This window comes from Choloepus didactylus, chromosome 15 (assembly GCF_015220235.1).
Source record: "Choloepus didactylus isolate mChoDid1 chromosome 15, mChoDid1.pri, whole genome shotgun sequence".
Classification (NCBI taxonomy): Eukaryota; Metazoa; Chordata; class Mammalia; order Pilosa; family Megalonychidae; genus Choloepus; species Choloepus didactylus.
Genome location: NC_051321.1, coordinates 74,309,385 through 74,330,372, shown reverse-complemented (window position 1 = coordinate 74,330,372; position 20,988 = coordinate 74,309,385). Strand labels below are relative to the sequence as shown.

The window sequence follows — 20,988 nt, the reverse complement described above, 5'->3', positions numbered from 1 at the left end:
CCTGCTCCTGGGTCCCTCAGCCTCTTCTCTTGCTCCCCCTCCCCACCTTTCCCTTCCCCATCCCCTCTCCGTTCCTGGAACCCTGGCCAGGACAGCCGACAGTTGGACGCTGCCTCCCCCCACCTGATCATCAGCCCCCCCTCCATGGAGGTGTTAGAAACTTCATGGACAATTCGGCAGGATTTGCTCTCCTGTCCTTTTTTTTTTTTTTTTTAACCTTTAAAAAATGTAACATATAACAAAAGTTGCCATTTTAACCAGTTTTGAGTATACAATTCAGTGGTTTTAATTACATCTACAGTGTTGTGCTCCCATCCCCACCATCCATTAACAAAACTTTTTCATCACCTGCAACAGCATTAAGCAATAACTCCCCATTTCCCCTGCCCCTCACTCCTGGGAACCTCTGATCTACTTCTGTCTATGAATTTGCCTATTCTAGATATTTCATATAAGTGGAATCATACTCTATTGTTCTTTTAGTGTCTGGCTTATTTCACTCGGTATAATTAATGTCTTCATCCATGTATCAGAACTTCATTTTTTTCTTTTAGTTTAGTTTTTTGTTTTGTTTTTTATTGTTTGTTAATTTTTTGTTAGAACTTCATTTTTTTTATGGCTGAATGATATTTCATTGTGTGACTGTATGGCATTTTGTTTCCCCATTTGTCTGTGGATGGACACTTGGGTTGCTTCCACCTTTTGGCAATTGTGAATAATGCTGCTTTGAACATCGGCATGCAAGTATCTGTTCAAGTCCCTGCTTTCAGTTCTTTGGTGTACATACATACCTAGGAGTGGGTTTGCCTGTCATGCGGTAATTCTGTGTTCAGCTTACCGAGCAACCGCCAGACAGTTTTCCACAGCGGCTGCACCATTGTTCATTTCCACCAGCCACGTGGGAGGTTCTGATTTCTCCCCATCCTCCCCAGCACTCATTATTTTCTGTGTTTTTCTAATGGCCAGCCTAGTGGGGGGGAAGCGGTCTGCTTTCCCCCTTCTCCTCCTGCTCACACAGTCCCGTGAGCTGAAGAGTGATGCGTGCTGGGGGCAGAGAGGGGAGGTGGAGATGGTGGAAACTGTCGGTGGTGGCTGGCCGTGCTCAGGGTTCCTTCATCACCAGTGCTGACAGCGGAGGCTGTTCTGGCTCCTTGAGGAGTGAGGGGGTCCTGGGAGGGAGATGTTCGTGGTAGCCGGAGCTACCCAGAGGCTGGGCTTCCTGGTGGGTCACGGGTAGCTTGGACGGCCTCTGCCCCTGGACCCTGAGTGCATGGTCCCAGGCCTTTGAGTGGGTCTCTGGGGAGCTCAGGGGGCCCTGCTGTCTGTGCAGAGTGGTGATGGGGCCAGCCCTGCCTGGAAGTAGCTACCACAGCTATTTCCACCACCATCAGGTGACTGAGAGGCACGGGAACCAGAGTCTTATCTGATAGAACATTTCCAAACTTCTTCTCCACATCTCCTATCTTTGTATAGCCCCTCATTTTGGAACTAACATACATTTAAAAAAAAATTCATTCTGCCACTAAGAAACAGTACAATAGATTTTTTTTGTTATGTATTATTCTTTATGTATTTGCCTAAGCATTAGTTTATTAAGAGAAAAATATTCTGAGTATTTTCCCCCTTGGGTTCATAAAGTGTGGCTGCACATGTAGAGCATTATTTACCTATTTTTAAATCAGTGGTTAAATAGCAACAATTTTAAAGAATTATCTGGCAGTAGGGTTATGTGTCATATTTGTTTTTCTTCAAACTTTTCTGTTTTTGTTTTTGTTTTTTTTTAACTGCTGGTATTATTTTTCCTTCAACATCTTGTTTTGAAATTTTTCAGTTGTACAGCAAAGTTGAAAGACTAGTACCGTAAATACTTATATAGTCTTTCACCTAGATTTACCAAGTAGCAGGCTACCAAGTTGGCTTTTTCACTCTCTCACTCTTTCCCTATATATCCACATATAATTTGTATACATTTGGAAAAGAGTTGTGGGCATCATGGCCCTTCATGGAAGCATGCATTGCCTGTAGACAAGGATGTGGTCACACATAGCACAGCACTGTCATCATAACCCCAAAATTCAATACTGGTACAACAATGTCTAACATACAGTCCTTTTAAATTTCTCCAGTTGTCCTAAACTTGTCTTTTAGAGATTTGTTAAAATCTAGGATCTAATAAACATGTTGCATTTGGTTATATGAGTGTTATTCTAAAAAACAAAACAAAATGTGGATTGCAAACCTTATTGTTAATGATTGACCTGTCTTTGTTAGAACACATTGATCTAATATAGACACATGCACAACCTACTGATACATCCCCCAGAGAATCTAAAATTCTTAAAACTTGGGATGGACTGGGAATCTGCTTGCCCTCCCTCTTTTTACAGTCAGTGGTTACAATGGTTGAGAGACTCCCAGTGTCTTGGCATAAGGTTTGCTTGTATGTTCTGAATTTTCTTCAGATTATGAAATCTGACACCTCCGAGTCCGGACATTTTAAACTGTCCTGCTAAATTCCTTTAGGTACCCAGGACTCAAATGCACCATTGCCTGGAAGGTAATAGGTCATTTGGCATAAAACAGAAAAATCAGTGGCGTCTTCTGTAACATTCAAAACCCTCCCCCTTTCCTCTCCCCTTTAGTATGGGGTCACCAGCCTCGTTAGCTCTGAGCACCTTCAGAAGGGTCTTTCCTGCCCGTGGGGCTACTGGAGGGAGGGTGAGCAGCGGAAGTGGGTGGAGGGAGAGAGCAGAGAGGGAGGTGATGTGGTGGGGCCAAGCTGCTTGTCCGGCTGAGGATCTGCCCTGTGCGTCCCATGGAGGAGCAGCATGGGGTAGTGGAAGGGGCCCTGGGTTGGAATTGGCCAGACTGCATTTGATTGATAGGACAGGCCCATTGCTTCCCTTCCGTGGACTCCACACCCATGTCTCAGGGTTGTAGTGGGGATTCAATAAGTGAAATAGGGCAAGTGCTTTGAAGTTACGGAGGCAGGAAGATGCCTCTGCCCTCAGCCATCGGGCCCAGGGGCTTGGTGAGCTCATAACCCCTGGAAAGTTAGAGACCTGTAGAGGATGGGCCTGCTCTCCTGTGGGCAAGAGCCACACTGGGGAGGGAGGGTGTAAGGAAAGGCCGTATTCCTGAAGAGGAAGAGGGTGGTGCGTGCGCACAGGGAGGAGTTCTTGGAGGAGGTGAGCCTGGAGTCTTGCTGGATGGACAAGGGTGAGGAAGGAGAATAGTGGCCGGCGGGGAGTAGAGCTCCCTGCCCTGAGGGAGGTCCCTGAAAACAAGTCTGCAATGAGAGTATTCCAGCACTGGGTGTTTGCAGGAAAGGGTTACTTGGGATTCTGAGTTCATATGCCATCTCTCTCTCTCTCTCTCTCTCTCTCTCTCTCTCTCTCTCTCTCTCACACACACACACACACACACACACACACACAGCTTTATTCTTTGTTGACAATAAAGCACGCACAGCCATGTAGAAAATTCAATTAATAAAGAAGATAAAGGAAAGGCACATAAAATCCCAGGGGCAACCCTATTAACCTTGTGCTGGAGAAAATGCAGCTTTTATTTTATTTTTTTATTGTATTCCAAGCTTTGCGCTAAGCAATATCCCAGTTCATCCTCACAAAACCCTGGGAGGTAGGTGCCTTCATGATCCCTGTCTTACAGACGTACAAAGTAAGGCACAGAGTGGTTAAGTAGCAGACCTCAGGTCACACAGTGAGAAAGTGTTTGAACTGCGGTTCCGAGCCAGGCAGCCTGGCGCCAGAGCTCACTGGGGTACAGAGCACCCCTGCAGGAATCTTTCTGTTTTTGTCTGTGCACGTACCCTGACACACACACATCCTGAGATTTAGGTGCTGAGACATTCCGAGTGGCTGGTGTAGCTGCTGAGCCACTAGGCAGTGGAGATGGATGTGGCAATTTTGTACCATTTTCCACCCCACTGCCCCCTATGTGAAAGATTTTGGTTGGTGACCTGAGGTTTAGAAATGGAGGTTTTGCTCACTGGCTCTGGATGCCTGAGGGACAGAGTGGTCACCACATCTGTGGGAAGGAGCCAGGATGGCCGTGTTGGGGAAGAGGACACCTCCACTGGGGAGGTGCTGGGGCCCAGGGGTACGGATGGGTGCATGGGGCCTGAAACTGGTGTCCTCCCACCCCTCTTTTTTTTTCCTTTCAGTAATTGAGATTTTATTGGTTTTTCTGACATTTGGCACACAGACATTTTGAACAGTTTGTACACAATTTACATATGGACTGAAACTCTAAAAAGCCATCTAACTGTAATTCTTTTCTGAAGTTATTCCAGTGACTTCCCACCTTAAAATTTGGAGGCAACGTTTTCCCTAAGAGGATTTCAAGTACCAATATCTTCACATGTTGATAAGCTGTTACATCATAAGTCCACTAATTCACAATTTAGTATCATACATACTACATACTCACATTTCTAGTCTTTCACAGCATATAACAAAGGTATTAGGAAAACTAACGACCACAACCAAGGATGTTAAAGAGTGCACGTGGTTCTGACAGGGAGAGCCAAGATCAGAAAGCAGTTTTAAGATACAATGTTAGTAAAAAACATGGGAATAGAAGTACTTTAAAATGTTCAACACACATTAACTGCATGTCTGTGACTCCAAATCATCATTTAGTATGCCTTGTATTATAGGGTATAAAAACTGCCACCCTGTGGAATGTTAAAGTTGGCAACCAAGACAGTCAAAGCCTCCCGTAATTCAGTATCCCACTATTTGCTGGTTGTACCAAAAAATAGACAACCCACAAATGATATCTCCTCTTAGGAAAAAAAAAGCATTTACGGTTAAAAATGGGAAGAGGTGGGATTTCAATCTCCTTCTTAAAAATGTTGCTTCTAGAGCCACTGAAAAACTTGCATTTACAAAATAGTTAATAAAAATATTCCTCTGGATTGTACAAGAAGGGAGAAACAGGGGCCAGTGATAAGACATGGTATATGATATTAATCAGACTTGGCTTCTTTCTCTCCTGCTTCAACAGACGCTGGACTCATTTTTAGTTTCTCCATTTTCTGCAGGTAAATCTTTAGTTTCTGGGTTAGCCACTTCAGCTTGTTTTCCCTTTGCTCCTCTTTTCTCTTTTGGTTGCACTTTTTTGTCTGAAGACTTATCCTTTCCCGCTGCCTCTTTTGGCTTTGTCTCCCCTTTTGCTGAGCAGGTTTCACTGACAGCCTCGCCGACCTCCTCTCGGCTCCTCCTTCCCTGCGCCTTCGGCTGAGCCTAACTTCCTCTTGGGCATCCTGGTGGTGGAGCGGCGCGTGCCGGGTGCTGCGGGCCACGGCGTGCTGGGAACCTCCGAGAGGCTGGGCTGCTCCCGCTGCGCAAGCCGCTGGGACCCCCCCACCCCCACTCCTAATTATGGGTTTCCTCCAGGGAGATTAGAAAACCAGGTAGGGATGCCTGCAGTGACTTCCAGCCCGCAGGGGTGTGGTTGTTTGGGGTTATTTTTTTAGTGGGCTGTCTGAGCTTCTTCCCTCTTCTGTCCTTCTGCTTCAAGGCACAGGGTGGCCCAAAGCTGATGCTTCATCTGGCATCCAGCACTTGGCTCTGGACTTGGCAAGTCACAGCCAAGGGTTGCTGTCCAGAGAGATTGGCGGGTGTGGCTGTCTGGGGCAAAGGGGCACTGGGAGTCCCTCCTGGGTCCCCTGACCTGGGGTCATCATTAGAGCAAGGAGAGTGTGCCCAGGTCCAGCAGGGCGCTACAGGACCTGACAATGCGACAGAACTGGCCTGGCTTCTCGGGACCTTATGTTCCCATCTGCAAAGTGTGGCCTGGCTTCTCGGGACCTTATGTTCCCATCTGCAAAGTGTGGCCGATGATGTCTGTTTTATACTCATTGGGGTTCCTGGAGGGATAAATGAGCTCATGAACAGGGAAGATGCCATGTTACTAGGGGAATCCCCAAGGGAATAACTACTGTTTTTTTGTGTCCCATTTATTTATGTGTCATGCAGGCCATTTAATTATGGGTCATGCTTTAACTCCTCAGTGCATGCTATAGTCCTCCTTTCTGTCTCCTTTTCCTTGCCTGATACTGGCAGGTAGGCAAGGGGAGGTTTGTTTATCCCCTTGATAAACAAAGGAAGAAATCAAGGTTCAGAGAGGGCAGCTTATGTGATCACAGGGCCAGCATGCCAGGGTCAGAGGCAGGGCTTGAACCCAGTGTCTTATCCCTGTACCCCTACACACAGCACACTGGCCTCGCCATTCTGCATTTTTTTTTCCTTCATCAGTTAACCAGCACCTACTATTCACAGTCTGAGAGGAAAGCAGGAAGCCAGAGTTTCCGATTCAGCTTTGTTTGCCCTGACTGTGTGGCCCAGGGCCACCTTTCAGGGTCATTGTTTATTCAACACTCATTTATTGGGCTCCTGCTAGTTGTCTGGGCCTGTGCTAAATGCTGGGGCTGCAGAGATGAACAAGGTTAACAAATCCCTGGTCTTAAGGAACTCACACCTGGTGTGGGAGGCAGCTTGTAAACAGCCAGTGCCAGTACAGTGCAGGTGTAATGTCCAAGAGGAACATGGTGGGGCTCTAGGAGCAAAGAAGTGGGCTGTGCCTGACCCTGCTGGAGCCTCAGTTTCTCCTGCTGTAAAGTGGGTACATCGGGCTACTCACTCTCTGGGATCCCACTCTGTGACCCCTGATGGGAACCATGTTAGCTTAGAGGTTAGAATGTGTTTAGTGTCAACCAAGATTTTACATTTAAAGTGCTCCCAGGTCAAGGAAAGGGATGAATCTCTTGTCTTCTATATATTTATCTTTTCATGCACAATTACTCATTCTCTGATGGGCCAAGTACATTTATTTTGCATGGCCAGGGAATGTTTTTCTCACGAGTTGGCTTGGCTTATGCACCGGGTGCCGACACCAGCAGGCTGTTTGTGGATCACAGGGCAGGGGTGGTTTGAGGGTACATGTCACATGGGCTCCTGCACTTCGCAGCCAGTGTTGGGTGTGATTCCAGGGAATCTGCCACCATCCGTGGCTCCTGAGATCATATCCAGCCTATGGGTATGTCTGTCCTCAAGAGTCTGGGTCTTGGGGACCCTACAAATGTGGAGATGTCATCACAGGTCAGGCTGCGTGAAAGGGCTGGGCTGGGCCTTGAGGAGCAGAGCATGGGGAAGGCTTGAGAGGGCCCTGCTCCCCGAGGGTACCCCTTTTCGAGGCCTCATGTGAGGGGGGGGCTGGTCAAGGTTTTACAGCCAGCAAATGGCCAAGCCGGGGTTCTAACCTAGCCTGGCTCCCCAGTTCAGGGCGTGTGCTAAAGCTGTGCAGAAAGGTGACTTTTTCAGCCGACCACACGGGAGCCATCTGTCTGGAGAGAAGCTCCCCAAGTGTTTTGTTGAGATCGAACACTGAGATGCTGTTGGTCTTAGCTTGCCGGGGCTGCTGTGACAAGTATCACAGACTGATTGGCATAAGCAACTGGGATTTATCCGCTCACGACTTTGGGTGCTGGAAGTCCAAAGTCAAGGTCTCGGCAGGCCGTACCTTCTCTGAAGTTGTTAGTGTTCTGATGTCTCTTTGTCCTCTTGGGGCTTCTGCTTCCATGTCCAAGTTTTCTTTGCTTATAAGGACCCCAGGCATATGGGTTTAAGGCCCATCCTATTTCAGTTTGGAGTCATCTTGATTTAAGAGCTTCAAAGATCTCATTTGCAAATGAGTTCACACTTGTAGGACTGGGGGTTGGGACTTGATTCAATCCCCAACACTGTCTTTTAAAGAGAATCCAAGGGTGATTTTCTTGGTGGCCTGTGGAATCCTGTGTAGTGGGGAAAGAGCCAGGTGCATTGCTTCCCTCCGGGCTCGGTCATGAGCGTCTTTGTGTGTGTATGAGAGAGGTGAGCTTGTCGGCATGTAAGTGTGCTGTGGCGTCGGGGACATTTGACACCTGCCCACGCAGAGCAGAGAGGTATGGAGTCTTGCCTCTTTTTCCATCTTCATTGAGTCCCCACCATCTACCAAGCACTGTTACATGCTGTGGGGTGTGTAGAGATAAACAAATTCCTTGTCCTGGAGAAGGCCTCAGTGGGGCCAGTTACATAATTTGCATGCCCAGTACTAAATGAGAATGCCGAGCTCCCTGCTCCTAAATTAGGAATTTCAAGATGGTGATAGCAGAGCCTTAAGCCAAGTATGGGGTCTCGTGAGACTGCACGAGTTACATGCCCGTACTGGCCATGGTTCCCAGTTGGGGAACCCAGGCCTGATAGAAATCAGAACCATGGGGAGGCGCAAGCAGGGCGATGGTAGAGTGGATAATTTCCAGGTGGGGGAAGTATTGGTTTCCTAGGCTGCTGTAACAAATTACTCAGCTGGGTGGCTTAAAACACCAGAAATATACCATGTCACAGATGTGGATGATAGACGTCTGAACTGGGCAGGCTGTGCTCCCTCCGAAGGTTCTAGAGAGAGCCCTTTCTTGCCTCTTCCAGCTCCTGGTGGCCCCAGGTGTTCCTTGGCTTGGGGCTGCCCAGCTCCAGTCTCCGCCTCCTCTTCACTTGGCATCTGCTCTGTGTCTCCGTGTGTCCTTCTCTCTTCATATAGGGTCACCAGTCATTGGATTTAGGGCGCATCCTAATTACATTGGGAAAGACCCTATTTATTTCCAAATGAGGTCATGTTCTGAGATTCCTGGTGGATTCGAATTTGGGGGTGTGGGTCACTATTCAGGGGACCTGGGAAGGCTCCTTGGAGAGATCCCGTTTCACTTGGGCCTGGAGGGATGGCTTGGATATTGGATGGTGGCGACATGGGAGCAAAAGAGGAGGCAGGAACGCATGGGTGTGGGCAGGGAGTGACTAGCCGCCTGTGGTCTGGCTGGAGGCCTAGGTGGGGGTAGGGAGCAGCAGGAGGGGCACAGATGTTCTGGGCCTAGCCCAAGGAGACCCTTGAATACCAGTGTCAGGCAAGTTTCATTCTGAAGCTTGTAAGAATAACTAGGGACCCCTGGGGCCTTGGACAGCTCACAGCGAGGCTCTGGGAAGTGTTTCCTGGAGGTGGAACCTGCTGATACTCCAGTAGCTCAGCATGGGGCTGCGCTGAGACACTTAATTTTTATTATTCACTCAGCCCTCTGCGAGTCACTGTAGAGGTGAGCAGGGGTGCAGAGAGGTGTTATGTATTTGCCTGTGGAGATAGGTGGCAGAGCTGGGGCCCTAGAGACCAGAGGTGAATTGGGATGGGAGATGGATGAAATGGTCAATCTGTGGGAGATGGCTCCTGGATGGGGGCAGTGGAGAAGAAGGGATGAGTGTGTGGAGGTAGGACAGATGGATGGTGGCTGCTCATCGGGTCCCTGAGTCACGGTCCTGCCAGCTGATGACATCCTGCAGTCCTGCTGGGTTGTCATCCTCCTGCAGCCTAAAGAAGTCAGCAAGGGTGGGGACACCCCGCTTTGAGAAGCCGCTTGCTTTTCTTATCGATACATCCTGTCAGTTGTTGCCTCTTGTTCTTTTGAGCCCCAGTCCGCCTCTATTCCCCTTTTTCTCATGATCTCCATTTGAACATGTAAGGACTGTAGTGTCTTCCCCCAATCTTTTATTTTTTTCCTTTTGCAACTCTTGGTTCTTTTCCACGTTCCAAATTTGTAATGGCTTTAGTGCTGTGTGTAGTGGTTCAGATATAGTTATAACAGCTGGGGTATACGGGGCTAGTTTTCAGTGTGTCTCAGCAGATGCTGTTGGCCTTTGCAACTTTGCAAGATGTTCACCATCTCTGGTCCCTACCTCCTCCCCATCATTGAGGGGACTGAACCATGTCCCCACACATTTCCAAACACCCCTAGGAGTGCTACCTCCCCTCCCCCAAGACCTGCCCACGCTACCCATGTGACAAGTCCTGGACTCCTCCCTGTGACAGCCACAGTGCCTAATGTGGAGAGACAGGGACAGAGATGGAGTGACCTGTAACCAACCCTGCCTGAGTGTCCAGCAGCTGAATCCTACCGTCTCCCCGTGGTGCCGGGCTCACCTGGCGGGTGACCTGCTGGAACCTGGTAACTCAACACTGCCTTGCTAATTGTCTGCTGAGGTCACACTGAGCTCTTGTCACCACCCATCCACAGGGCCACAGTCCCTGACTGGGCCGACTGGATGAGCCACTGTTCTGGGCACTCATGGGAAACAAGTGGCCTTTGTGGGGAGTCGGGGTGTGGAGTGTGGAGTGTGGAGTGTGCTGTCAGCAGCCGACTCAGGAGCTGGGAAGCCCAGAACAGACCGTGTCTTTCTTGACGATGTGGGGAAGGGAGTGCAGAGTTGCAGGGAATATTCCTGGTGTTTTTATAGTGACTGGAATTAAGAGACTTCCATAGAGTCTTCAGCTTGGCCCAGGTCTGGGAGGTCACCCCTGGGCTGTGGGTCATCTTTTGTGGCCTTTTTTTTTTTTTTTTTTTTTTTTAATTTTCATTGGGATTGTTCAGATACCATACAGTTATTCAAAGATTCAAAGTGTACAATCAGTTGCATGGCCAGTTTTTTTTTTTTTAAGTTATGATTTAATTTTTTAATGCATTTTTAAATTGTGAACTTTAACATATATACATAACAGTGATAACTTTCAAGGTACCATTTAACAAGTAGTTAGAGAACAAACTTAAAAGAATGTCATGGGTCACAGTTCCACAACTTCAGCTTATTTCCATTATTGCAAAATATAACATACATAGAGAAAAGTGTTAACTTTCAATGTTCAGCTCAATAAGCAGTTACATAGCAGTTATATAGGTAATTTCAAAAATTTTTATGGGTTACAGTTCCACAGTTTCAGTTCTTTCCTTATTATGCAATATGGAGTATACACAGAAAGGTGAAGACTTTCAAAGTACAGTTCAGTGAGTAGCTATAGAGCAAATTTCAAAGGATGCTATAGGCTACAGTTCCACCATGTCATTTACCTCCTTTCAGCTATTCCAACACCCCAGCATCTAAAAATATATATATTTACGTAAAGTTTCAGTATTCATAGACCTTTGTTAAATCTTGTTTGTTGCCACCCCTTCCTCTCACTTAATCTCTTTCTCCATCTTCAGAGGTGTCTAGACAGTGAGCCCCCTAACTTGTTCATATTGAAAGGGGGTGTCAACAGTATGGGGGAAGGGGCTGCATCTGATTGTTGTTCTTAAAGAAGCTGTTGCCTCTGGGTTTTAGGACTTGTCTGGCACAGGAACACTCTGGTGGATTTCAGTTTCTGAGAGATAAAACTTGGTGAGTGAACCTTCTATAGACTCTCAGGCAGGGACCTAGGTATTTGGGGACTACTTTTGGTAAGGGCATGGCATACTGTGGCCATTTGGGATGTCTAGCTGGAGCTTCCGTAAGAGAAATCTCCAGAACAGCCTCTTGACTCCATTTGGGATCTCTCATCCACTGTGACCTCAGCTTGTTACCTTTGTTTTTTCCCCCTTTTGGTATGCATTTTCAGTCCCTCCCTGCGTGGCCGTGGCTGGTTTTTAATGTTGTCTCTTTGGGATGCAAACAGAGGAGGCTGCTGTCTTGGGGGAAACTGAGACTTCTGGAGATTTGAACGTTTCCACTTGGGTAATTCTTCAGTCAGCCCCAAACACACACCCAGAGCACATTACACGTTGCAAAACACCTCACACTGCAAAGGAACTTGTGACGATTTGTTGTTGTCTCGGCTTACTGCATAAAGCTAGAGAGGAGTTTGTATTTATTAACAGGGGCTGGGACAGTCCTCTCAGACACCCTTGCCTCAGAATTCCATTTGCTTGACGTGTGTGATTGTGTATAGGTGGATTTGGACAGGTACGTATCTATCTTCTGAGACCATTTTAAGAGGCTTTAATGAATGACCTTAGAACAAAAAAGTGGTCGACCCTTTACAGTGATTCCAGAAGAATCAACATCATACCTAAAACTTCTAAAAGCTGTGCCTGTTAACGTGTTAGTAATACGTTTAACCACCTTCTTTTCTAACCCTAGTCTTACAGGAATTGTGATTTCTTCTGTCGTCGTGGTTTTAATACCCTTGCCCCTCACCTCGAAACACCTTTTATTTTTGGCACACACTTTCCTTCCTGCTCCCTCTCCACCTGGAGGGTAGACTCACTAACACGGATTGGGACAGGCGAAATGGGGAGCTGAGGGAGAAGGGGCTTGCTGAGCTCTGTCTACCCCCATGGTCCCCGCTGACCCGGGAGGGGCCAGAGCCAACATGCCCCTGCTGCATTGCACCTCTGCATTGTTCTTTTGGATCTTACCGCATTTTTTATTTGCTCTGCTCTCTGGTGCTCCTGAGAGCCCTCCTCCCACTCCTCTCTCATCTCTGATGTAGTCACTGTGGACAAAAAGCTCGGAAAATGCAATAAAGGTTGTAGACTCAGAATATTTGCCCCCGAGGAAAATGCATGTTTGCACAAAATCCTGCCTGACTGTTTCCATTTACACGAAGAAGTTCGGGGCCCAGCAGGCCCGAGGAAATATGAAAACTGGGGCTTTGTTGGGCTGAGCGCTGATGGTGGCTGCGTGCCTGGGTCCCGGCCACACTCGAGATCCAGATTTCTCAGGTGAGGAGGCTGGCTGGCCTCCACTGTCACTGCAGGCGCCCACACCGCATGTCACTCCGGAGCCTGCCAGTCTGCCCCTCCAGGCCTTCTTGTTGTTTTTCTGAAATGTGATGAAATGGAAAGTGCTTTTGAAAATAGATATTTTCTAGAGAGGGCCTGGTGGGCTTACCAGCCGTGTCAGTCTTAACTTCTGTCCCGTGAGTCCCTTATCTCATCTTAGCTGATGGTACACTGGCAAGAGCTGCTTGTATATTTTTCTTTTTCTTCTTAAAATTCTTTTAAAAGATATTCCTTTTGATGATCACTTATTTATTTGCACACAGGCTGCAGATTATAGACCATGTAATCATGTTAATTGTTTCTTAATGACTTTTTTCCTGATGACCAAAGCATTTAATGTTCATTTAAATGGAAAAGGTTCATTTAAAAGGAGAAAAAAAAAAGATTCCAGAAACATGTTCAGTAGAAAGCCTGGGATCCCTTTGGTCATCTGTTGGGGGGCCCAGACTGGGGAAGACCCGGCAGTCAGAGGCAGTGCTCTTGGGGGGGAGATGCCAAAGGCATATACGTGACTAAAGACAGGCAGACGGGGGGAGGAGGTTAGGGTTTAGTGGCAGCTTGCTGGAATTTACAGATGTGGGGCTCTAGAGGTGGATAAATCTGGTGTCAAGTCTAACTGAATGATCGTGAGCTAGTTCCTTAACCTCCCTGAGCCTCAGGATTTGAGTCTGTAAAATGGGGCACTCTCAAGCCTTGGTTCCCTGGGGTGCTGGGAGTTTTGAGTAAGTGAACATCCACATCAGAGGGTTTTTCATGGTGAGGGTCTCTGGCTCTCACTGTTGCTGATGTCTGTATTGGCCTCGTCCCAATACCAGGCCTGAGGTTGGCAGCTGCTGCTATTATTACATGGGTGGCCTTTGGGGACCCGGTGTTTTGGTTAAGTGGCAGTGTAACGTTTCTGGAGGCTCAGAGGGCTGGGATAGCCAGGATGGGGACCCCCAGACTTGGGCTGCCCATTGGAATTGCCTGAGGAGCATCTTCGAAAGCTGGGTTCCTGGGCTGTACCCCTGGAGGTGCTGATTCTTGGGTGTAGGAACAGGCCCTGGACTTGGTGTTTTTTTGTTTTTTTTTTAAATTCAGTTTTATTGAGATGTATTCACATATCATACAGTCATCCATGGTGTACAATCACCTGTTCACAGTGCCATCATATAGTTGTGCATTCATCACCCCAATCTATTTTTGAACATTCTCCTTACACCAGAAAGAATCAGAATAAAAAAATACAAGTAAAAAAGAACACCCGAATCATTCCTCCCATCCCACTCTATTTTTCATTTAGTTTTTGTCCCCATTTTCTACTCATCCATCCATACACTGGATAAAGGAAGTGTGATCCACAAGGTTTTCACAATCACACTGTCACCCCTTGTAAGCTACATTGCTATACAATCATCTTCAAGAGTCAAGGCTACTGGGTTGGAGTTTGATAGTTTCAGATATTTATTTCTAGCTATTCCAGTACATTAAAACCTAAAAAGTGTTGTCTATATAGTGCATAAGATTGTCCACCAGAGTGACCTCTCGACTCCATTTGGAATCTCTCAGCCACTGAAGCTTTATTTTGTTTCATTTTACATCTCCCTTTTGGTCAAGAAGATGTTCTCAATCCCATGATGCTGGGTCCAGATTCATCCCCAGGAGTCATATCCTGCATTACCAGGGAGATTTACACCCCTGGGAGTCAGGTCCCACATGGGGGGAGGGCAGTGAGATCACCTGCCAGGGTGGCTTAGTTAGAGAGAGAGAGAGAGAGAGAGAGAGAGAGAGAGAGAGAGAGAGAGAGAGAGAGAGAGAGAGAGAGAGGGCCACATCTGAGCAACAAAGAGGCACTCAGGGGGAGACTCTAAGGCAAAATATAAGCAGGTTTAGCTTCTCCTTTGTAGTAACAAGCTTCATAGGAGCAAGCCCCAGACGGAGGGCTCAGCATGTCAAGCCATCAGTCTCCAATGTTTGTGAGAACATCAGCAACAATCCAGGTGAGGAAGCCTAACACCTCCGCATCCTCCTCCAGCTCCTCAGGGAAGCCCCGAATATATATTTTTATTCTCCGCCCAAATTACTTTGGGATGTGTTGTTATTTCACTCTGACCTATACAGACCTACCATAACTCACTTCCTATTCCAAGTTTGATGTAATTGTGGTGTTTGAACAACTACTGTAGAAGTTATATTGTTTAGAAAATATAGCTCCTACACCAAATAAACATCTCTTCCCTTGGTCTCACATGGAAGTTGACGTTTTAACACATAGTCAATTTCCCTTTGGCCCGATTTGCCCTAGTCTTAACCAGATCTGCTTCATTCATATCTCTAATTGAAGTCTGGGCTCTTCTTCAGCTTTTTTTTTTTTTTTTAACAGTTGCTGTATGCCTTAATACTTACATTCATATTTGCCGAGATCTAGCTCTGAGTTTTGGGTGTCACACAGATACGCAGTGTTCCAGAGACCAATCAGATCATGCACAAAGGGGTCAACATCTCAGAGTCTGGAGACAGCTATTACAATTCAGGTATAGATTTGACTGCTGTAAGAGCTTACAGTCTAGGGACCATTACAACAATCGTTTCCCTGTTAGGCTATGCTCTAAGGTTCAATTCTGAGTTTACACATTATAGTTAGACCATATTGGTGAGGTATTATAGTGTTTGCCTTTGTTGCTGGTGTACCTCACTCAAAAGGCTGTCTACAGGATCCATTCACCTCCTTGTGTGTCTCACAGCTTCACTCCTTGTAGTTGCTCGGTATTCCACTGGGTGTATACACCGCAGTTCACCATTCTGTTCCTCTGTCAGTGTACCCTTAGGCCACCTCCACCCACTGCAAATCATGAACACTGCCTCCATAAACACCAATGTGCAAATGTCCATTCATGTCTCTGCTCTCAGATCTTTCAAGTACATACCCCATAATGAGGTTACAGGACCTATGGCCCCCACATACTTAGCTTCTTGTGGAGCCACCAGAGAGGCTTTCTGACCCCCAGAAAGGCTACACTGTTCTGCCTCCTCATGAACAGTAAATGGGTACATCCCTCTCTCCATGTTTTCTCCAGCACATTTACCCCTATTTATCTATTTATATTTTTTCCTACAATTTTATAGAGATATATTCACATAACATACAATTATCCATAGTATACAATCAGTTGTTCACGGTATCATCATATAGTTGTACATTTATCACCACTGTCAGCACTTGATCATATTAATAATGAGAAAGTTTTTTTTTTTTTTGGTGAATAATAAGATAATAAAGAGAAAAATAAAATGTCATACAATACAATATAATGGTTAAAATGTCATACAATACAATATAATGGTAAGGACAGAAAACAATACCGCTACCAAGAATCCCATATCCCTCCCTTACATCCCTCTCTTACACATCTTAGTGTTTTTTAAAGAGCAGCCTGATGAGGGCCCAGGTTTGGGAGCTGCTGGCCAGAAGCCAAACTGACCGACTGTCCCTCCCCCTCAATTCCCAGCAGGCAGAGCCGGGTTGCAAAGGCTGTGGGGCGCTTTGTGCCATGGTGCGTGGATTTCCTTACCTGGAGGTGCCAGTGCCCTCCTGCCTTCAGCCCCTTCCCCCAACCTCCTATCCGTTGGAGTTGTGGGTTGGCTTGTGGGCTGGGAGTTTAAATCTTGGTGTTGTCACCAGCTCTCTGTGTGACCTGGCTTGTCATGCCCCTCTGGACATCTGGGCGATAGGATACAGATCCCCTTAAGCTCTGAGGAAGCTGAAGTTTACATAGAAAACCTGGATCCAAAACTTACTCTTCAGGCTTTTCTGAGCCTAAATCTCCCTTGTGCACAGGAGCTGGAGATAGCCAGTGCAGTGATCCAGCAGGGATCCGGGAGTGGTGTCTGCCCTCGGGAGGTTCCAGCCCAGCCAGGAGGGTATTGGGGTGAGGTGGGGTGGAACTAGGAGACTGGCCTCCAGGCTGGCACACTTTGCTCTCATTTGGTATTCTCTGTGGTTGTGGATGGATGTGGGTTAACAGATTTTGTTCTTTCTTCCTTGCACAAAACACTGGAATATTTTCTCTTTTTATTCAAGATCAACTTTCTCTCTTGGGGGCTTCCTGTGTATGAAGGATAACCCACATCCTCTGGTGTATTTGAAATGCCCCTCTACTCTCCTCCCCCATTTCCTGTGGTTGGCTTGTGGCAATTGGAAGGCTGCGCTGTGTGCCTAGGTTTAGCCTAGTGGGGGGGTGGGGGGCTCCCCTGTGCATTTGAGAGGAGAATGCTTGTGGGTCTGTTTTCTGAGCCTTGGAGCATGAATATAAGATTGCGCCCAAGTTGAAGGTGAACCTGAGCACTTGGGTTCCCTGAAACGCAGCTGAGAAGCTAGAACATGACAGGCGGCTTTGCGACTGGATTTGAACGAGGCGGATGCTCAGGACGTTTCATCTTTGGTGGGGGAAGTAGGTGGCTGGTGGGTTCCCAGAGGAATGCACCCCACTTGAGTGAGTTAGGGCAGTGGGTCTGTGGGCTGGCGCTGGTCCAGAAACTCCTCAGCCTGTTTTTAGCGTGACAAGCAGAATGCCTGGTACCTAAGTGGATTCTTGCACGTGCCTGTGTGCAGTTGTCCTTTTTTTTTTTTTTTAGAAAATGTGAAAAGTCCCCCTGGTTTTGGGATTGGAGCCTTTCCTCACACTTCTGAAGGTCACCTTTTCCACAGTCCACACCAAGTGCTGTGTGAACGAGGGTGAACCCTCCCGGATGGCTTGGCTGGATAAAGCATCCTAAGGCTCTTGGGTTGGAAAGCCACCCTGCTCTAGGCCTCCATGAAGGAACCGGCTCTTGGGCCTCGAAGAAAGAAGAGACGGAAAAAGAAAATTGTCCTTTTATGTTTCCCTAACAGCTCTTTCAGTCCCAGTCATTTAAAGAGTGTTGGAGAAACAGATTGGATTTTAGAATTTAATTCAAATCAGTAGCATTAGTGAGCCTGCTAAGCACGGGCCCTTAGAAACCACCCAGGATGACACATACCTGCTGCTTCACCTGCTCGTGGCGGACTTCGCTAATCCATCCTGGGCTCCCTCTCCAAGGAGCCTCGGGGTGGCCTCATGCTCTTTATTTAATACTCCAGGCACTTGTTAGAAGCCAGGGCCATTCTTTCAAGAATTCTTGCTCTCCTGCCTTTTCTGACCTAACCCAAGCCCTTCAATTCTCAGATGGAGAAATCAAGGCCAGTCGCCTTACTTGGTTGGCTCCTCGGTGAGCATCATTGACCTCCAAGTGACCAGCTCTTTCCTTGGCATCCCGCCTCAGCATTCCATGTGGCAGGCCAGCCCCTCCTTCCTCCTTGTAGAGATGTCATTCTCTTGCTATTCCTGCCTCCCTTTGTGTCTCCTATGGTCTCTTCCAGAAACTCTCCTTCTCTCTCCAGTCCTCACAGGTGGCATTTCCCACGTTCTGCTCTGTACATGTCTAAAACAGCACTTCTATCATAGCTGTTTAGTAAGTGCTAGATCAGGCTCTCCCATCCTCCCCTTACTTTTCTCTTTATCCGAGGGCCTCACGTTGCCAGGCAGTGGCTCTGGGCTTGTCACTCACTCCCTACAGGCTCCATGGGCTGACCCCCAAATGGACTGCACGAGCTGGAAGCGTTCTCCTGAGCTCCAGATTCCAGCTTCTGCCTGTCAGCAAGGTCATCTTTGTGGGGATTTTCTGTGGCCCATTCAACCAGGCATGTCTGTCACATTTCTCTTACTAATTCTTCCCTGTTGGGTCCCCTGCCTCCATTAAGTGCATCACCTTCTTCTCAGACACCCCAAGCAAAACCCCCTGCGCCCTCTTGCACTCCTTCTCACCTGCTGTCTCTGTCACCTCATCTTCCCTACCTCTGCAGTCTCCTATGCTCTCCCCTCCTCTGCTCCTCTGTGGCCAGTGGTTCCAGGGAGCTCTTGCAAGAACATCCTAACTGTTGTTCCCTCTGCTTCCTGGAGAAGTAGAGAGTAGTCTTCCTGTTCATGGTTGCTGGAGACAGCTTACTGGAGGTCACCCCTGCTTGCTTGCTTCTGTGCTCAAAAGCCTCTGGCATTCTTTCTGAGTCTGAGGAGCTTGGGCTTTAGCCTTTAAGAACCAAAATCAAATTGTAGGATTGTGTGAAACTGGGTGGGGAGGGGGTGGGGTGGGGTTGAAGCACCCTCAGGGCCCAAGGATTTCGAATGACTGGTAGGTAATGGAGAGAGATGGAGGTAAAACTTTTGGTTTTTGTATTCTTCTTCCTTTTTTGGTGTCTCCTTATATGTGTGTTTTAAATAAGAGTAGAGGAAAAGAGGAGTAATTTCTGGAAGCAAAGAAGCCAACAGTAAAGAGGAGCAAAGGAGACTGGAAAAGGTGCACAGCGACCTCTGGGAGAGGGGTACTTGGGACGCCTCCTGAGCATGTTAGCTGTAGCATTCGTTAGCTTTGCTGTCACAAAGCATTTCCACATCTGTTACTGCAGCCCTGAAATGCAGTGTGCTGGTTTGAATGTATTATGTCCCCCGGAAAAAGTCATATTCTTTGATGCAGTCATGTGGGGCAGACGTTTTGGTGCTGATTAGATTTGCATGGAAATGCGCCCCACCCAACTGTAGGTGATAACTCTGATGAGATATTTCCATGGAGGCATGGCCCTACCCATTCAGGGTGGGCCTTGATTAGTGGAGCCATGTAAATGAGCTGACAGGCAGAGGGAACTCAGTGCAGCTGTGAGTGACATTTTGAAGAGGAGCTACAGCCAAGAGGGACACTTTGAAGTAAACACAGGAGTTGCAGATGAGAGAGAGTTGGAAGACGGCTGTTGAAAGCACACTCTTGGTCCAGAGGAGCTAAGAGAGGACAAATACCCGAAGTGCAACTAAGAGTGACACTTTTGAGGAACTGCAGCCTAGAGAGGAACATCCTGGGAGAAAGCCATTTTGAAACCAGAACTTTGGAGCAGACGCCAGCCACATGCCTTCCCAGCTAACAGAGGTTTTCCGGACACCATTGGCCATCCTCCAGTGAAGGTACCCGATTGATGACAGGTTACCTTGGACACTTTATGGCCTTAAGACTGTAACTGTGTAATCAAATAAACCCCCTTTTATAAAAGCCAATCCATCTCTGGTGTTTTGCATTCTGGCAGCATTAGCAAACGAGAACATGCAGTCAAAGACTTTTCAACCCCAGTGGACATATGAGGAAACTGAGGCTCAGAAAAAGTATTGTGCCCGTGGCCACCCAGCTGGTAGGTGCTGAACCAGGGAGAGCCAGGCCCACCCCACTCCCCATCCTGTACGGTCTCCACTGTGCCGTTCCTTTGTGCCTCCCACGCCCGTGACAGGGGTCTTGGTAGGGGAGGGATTCGCCATGACGTTGCTGCCCTAGTGATTAGTAATTTTCAAGGAGCTCCACAAAGGAGGGTGGCAGGGAACTAAGGGGCCTGGTTTGCTAATGCTGCCGTTTTGCAAAACACTAGAAATGGATTGGCTTTCATAAAGAGGGTTTATTTGGTTACAAAGTTATTCTTAAGGCCACAGAAGTGTCCAAGCTAAGGTGTCAACAACAGGGTACCTTCACAGAAGAATGGCCAGTGACATCTGGAACACCTCTGTTGTCTGGGAAGGCATGTGGCTAGCATCTTCTTCCTTTGATCCCAGGTTGTGTTTCAAAATGGCTTTCTCCCAGGACATTTCTCTCTAAGTATCTGAGGGCGTTCTCTTAGTTTCTCCCAGGCAAACTCTGGGCTGCCATCTCCTAAGCATTAGCAAAAGTCTGCTTTCAACGGCTGCCTCCAGAATGTCTCTGTAAGCTGCAGCTGCTCTTTCTGTCTGTGAACACTTACAGGACTCCAGTGATCCAATCAAGACCCACCCTGAATGGGAGGGGTAACACCTTCATGGAAATTATCCAATCAAAGGTCTCACACACACTTCATTGAGTCACATCTCCATGGAAACACTCAAAGGATTCCAACCTAATCAAGTCTAATACGTCTGCCCCCACAAGATTGCATCAAAGAACGTGGCGTTTTGGGGGATATAATACATCCAAATTGGCACAGTGGTATTGGAGGAAGAGGGCAGACACAGCACCTGGTTGCTGATGAAGAGAAGACTTTCCTTTGTAGATGGCACCTCTTCAGCCTTTGTGGACTAAAATAACCTGTGAGTGACCTTTGCGACACCCCCTAGAATGTCCCTGACCTGTTCTCCTGGGGTGTCATGCCCTGCCCCCACCTTCCTACTAGGGCAATGGTTCTTGGGCCGTTCCCAGGGCCTCCATTCCTTCCAGCTGACTCCTTGGTGTGCCTTGAGCTGAGATTAATGGAAAATGGCCATTTGGAGGGGTGACACTGCGTTACG

General features: G+C 47.5%; 1 protein-coding gene across 4 annotated transcripts in view; it reads left to right on the top strand.

The window, feature by feature from the left end:
* DLG5 (discs large MAGUK scaffold protein 5) overlaps positions 1-20,988 on the top strand; it is a 135,361-nt gene that overhangs the window by 42,344 nt on the left and 72,029 nt on the right. Inside the window, exon 1 of one of the 4 annotated variants that reach the window (XM_037804542.1) lies at positions 5,389-5,440. The exons of the other annotated variants lie outside the window; for them this stretch is intronic. The gene's annotated coding sequence lies outside the window, so the exon portion shown is untranslated. Of the gene's footprint in view, positions 1-5,388; positions 5,441-20,988 lie in introns of those variants that run through there. 4 annotated transcript variants of the gene reach the window in all.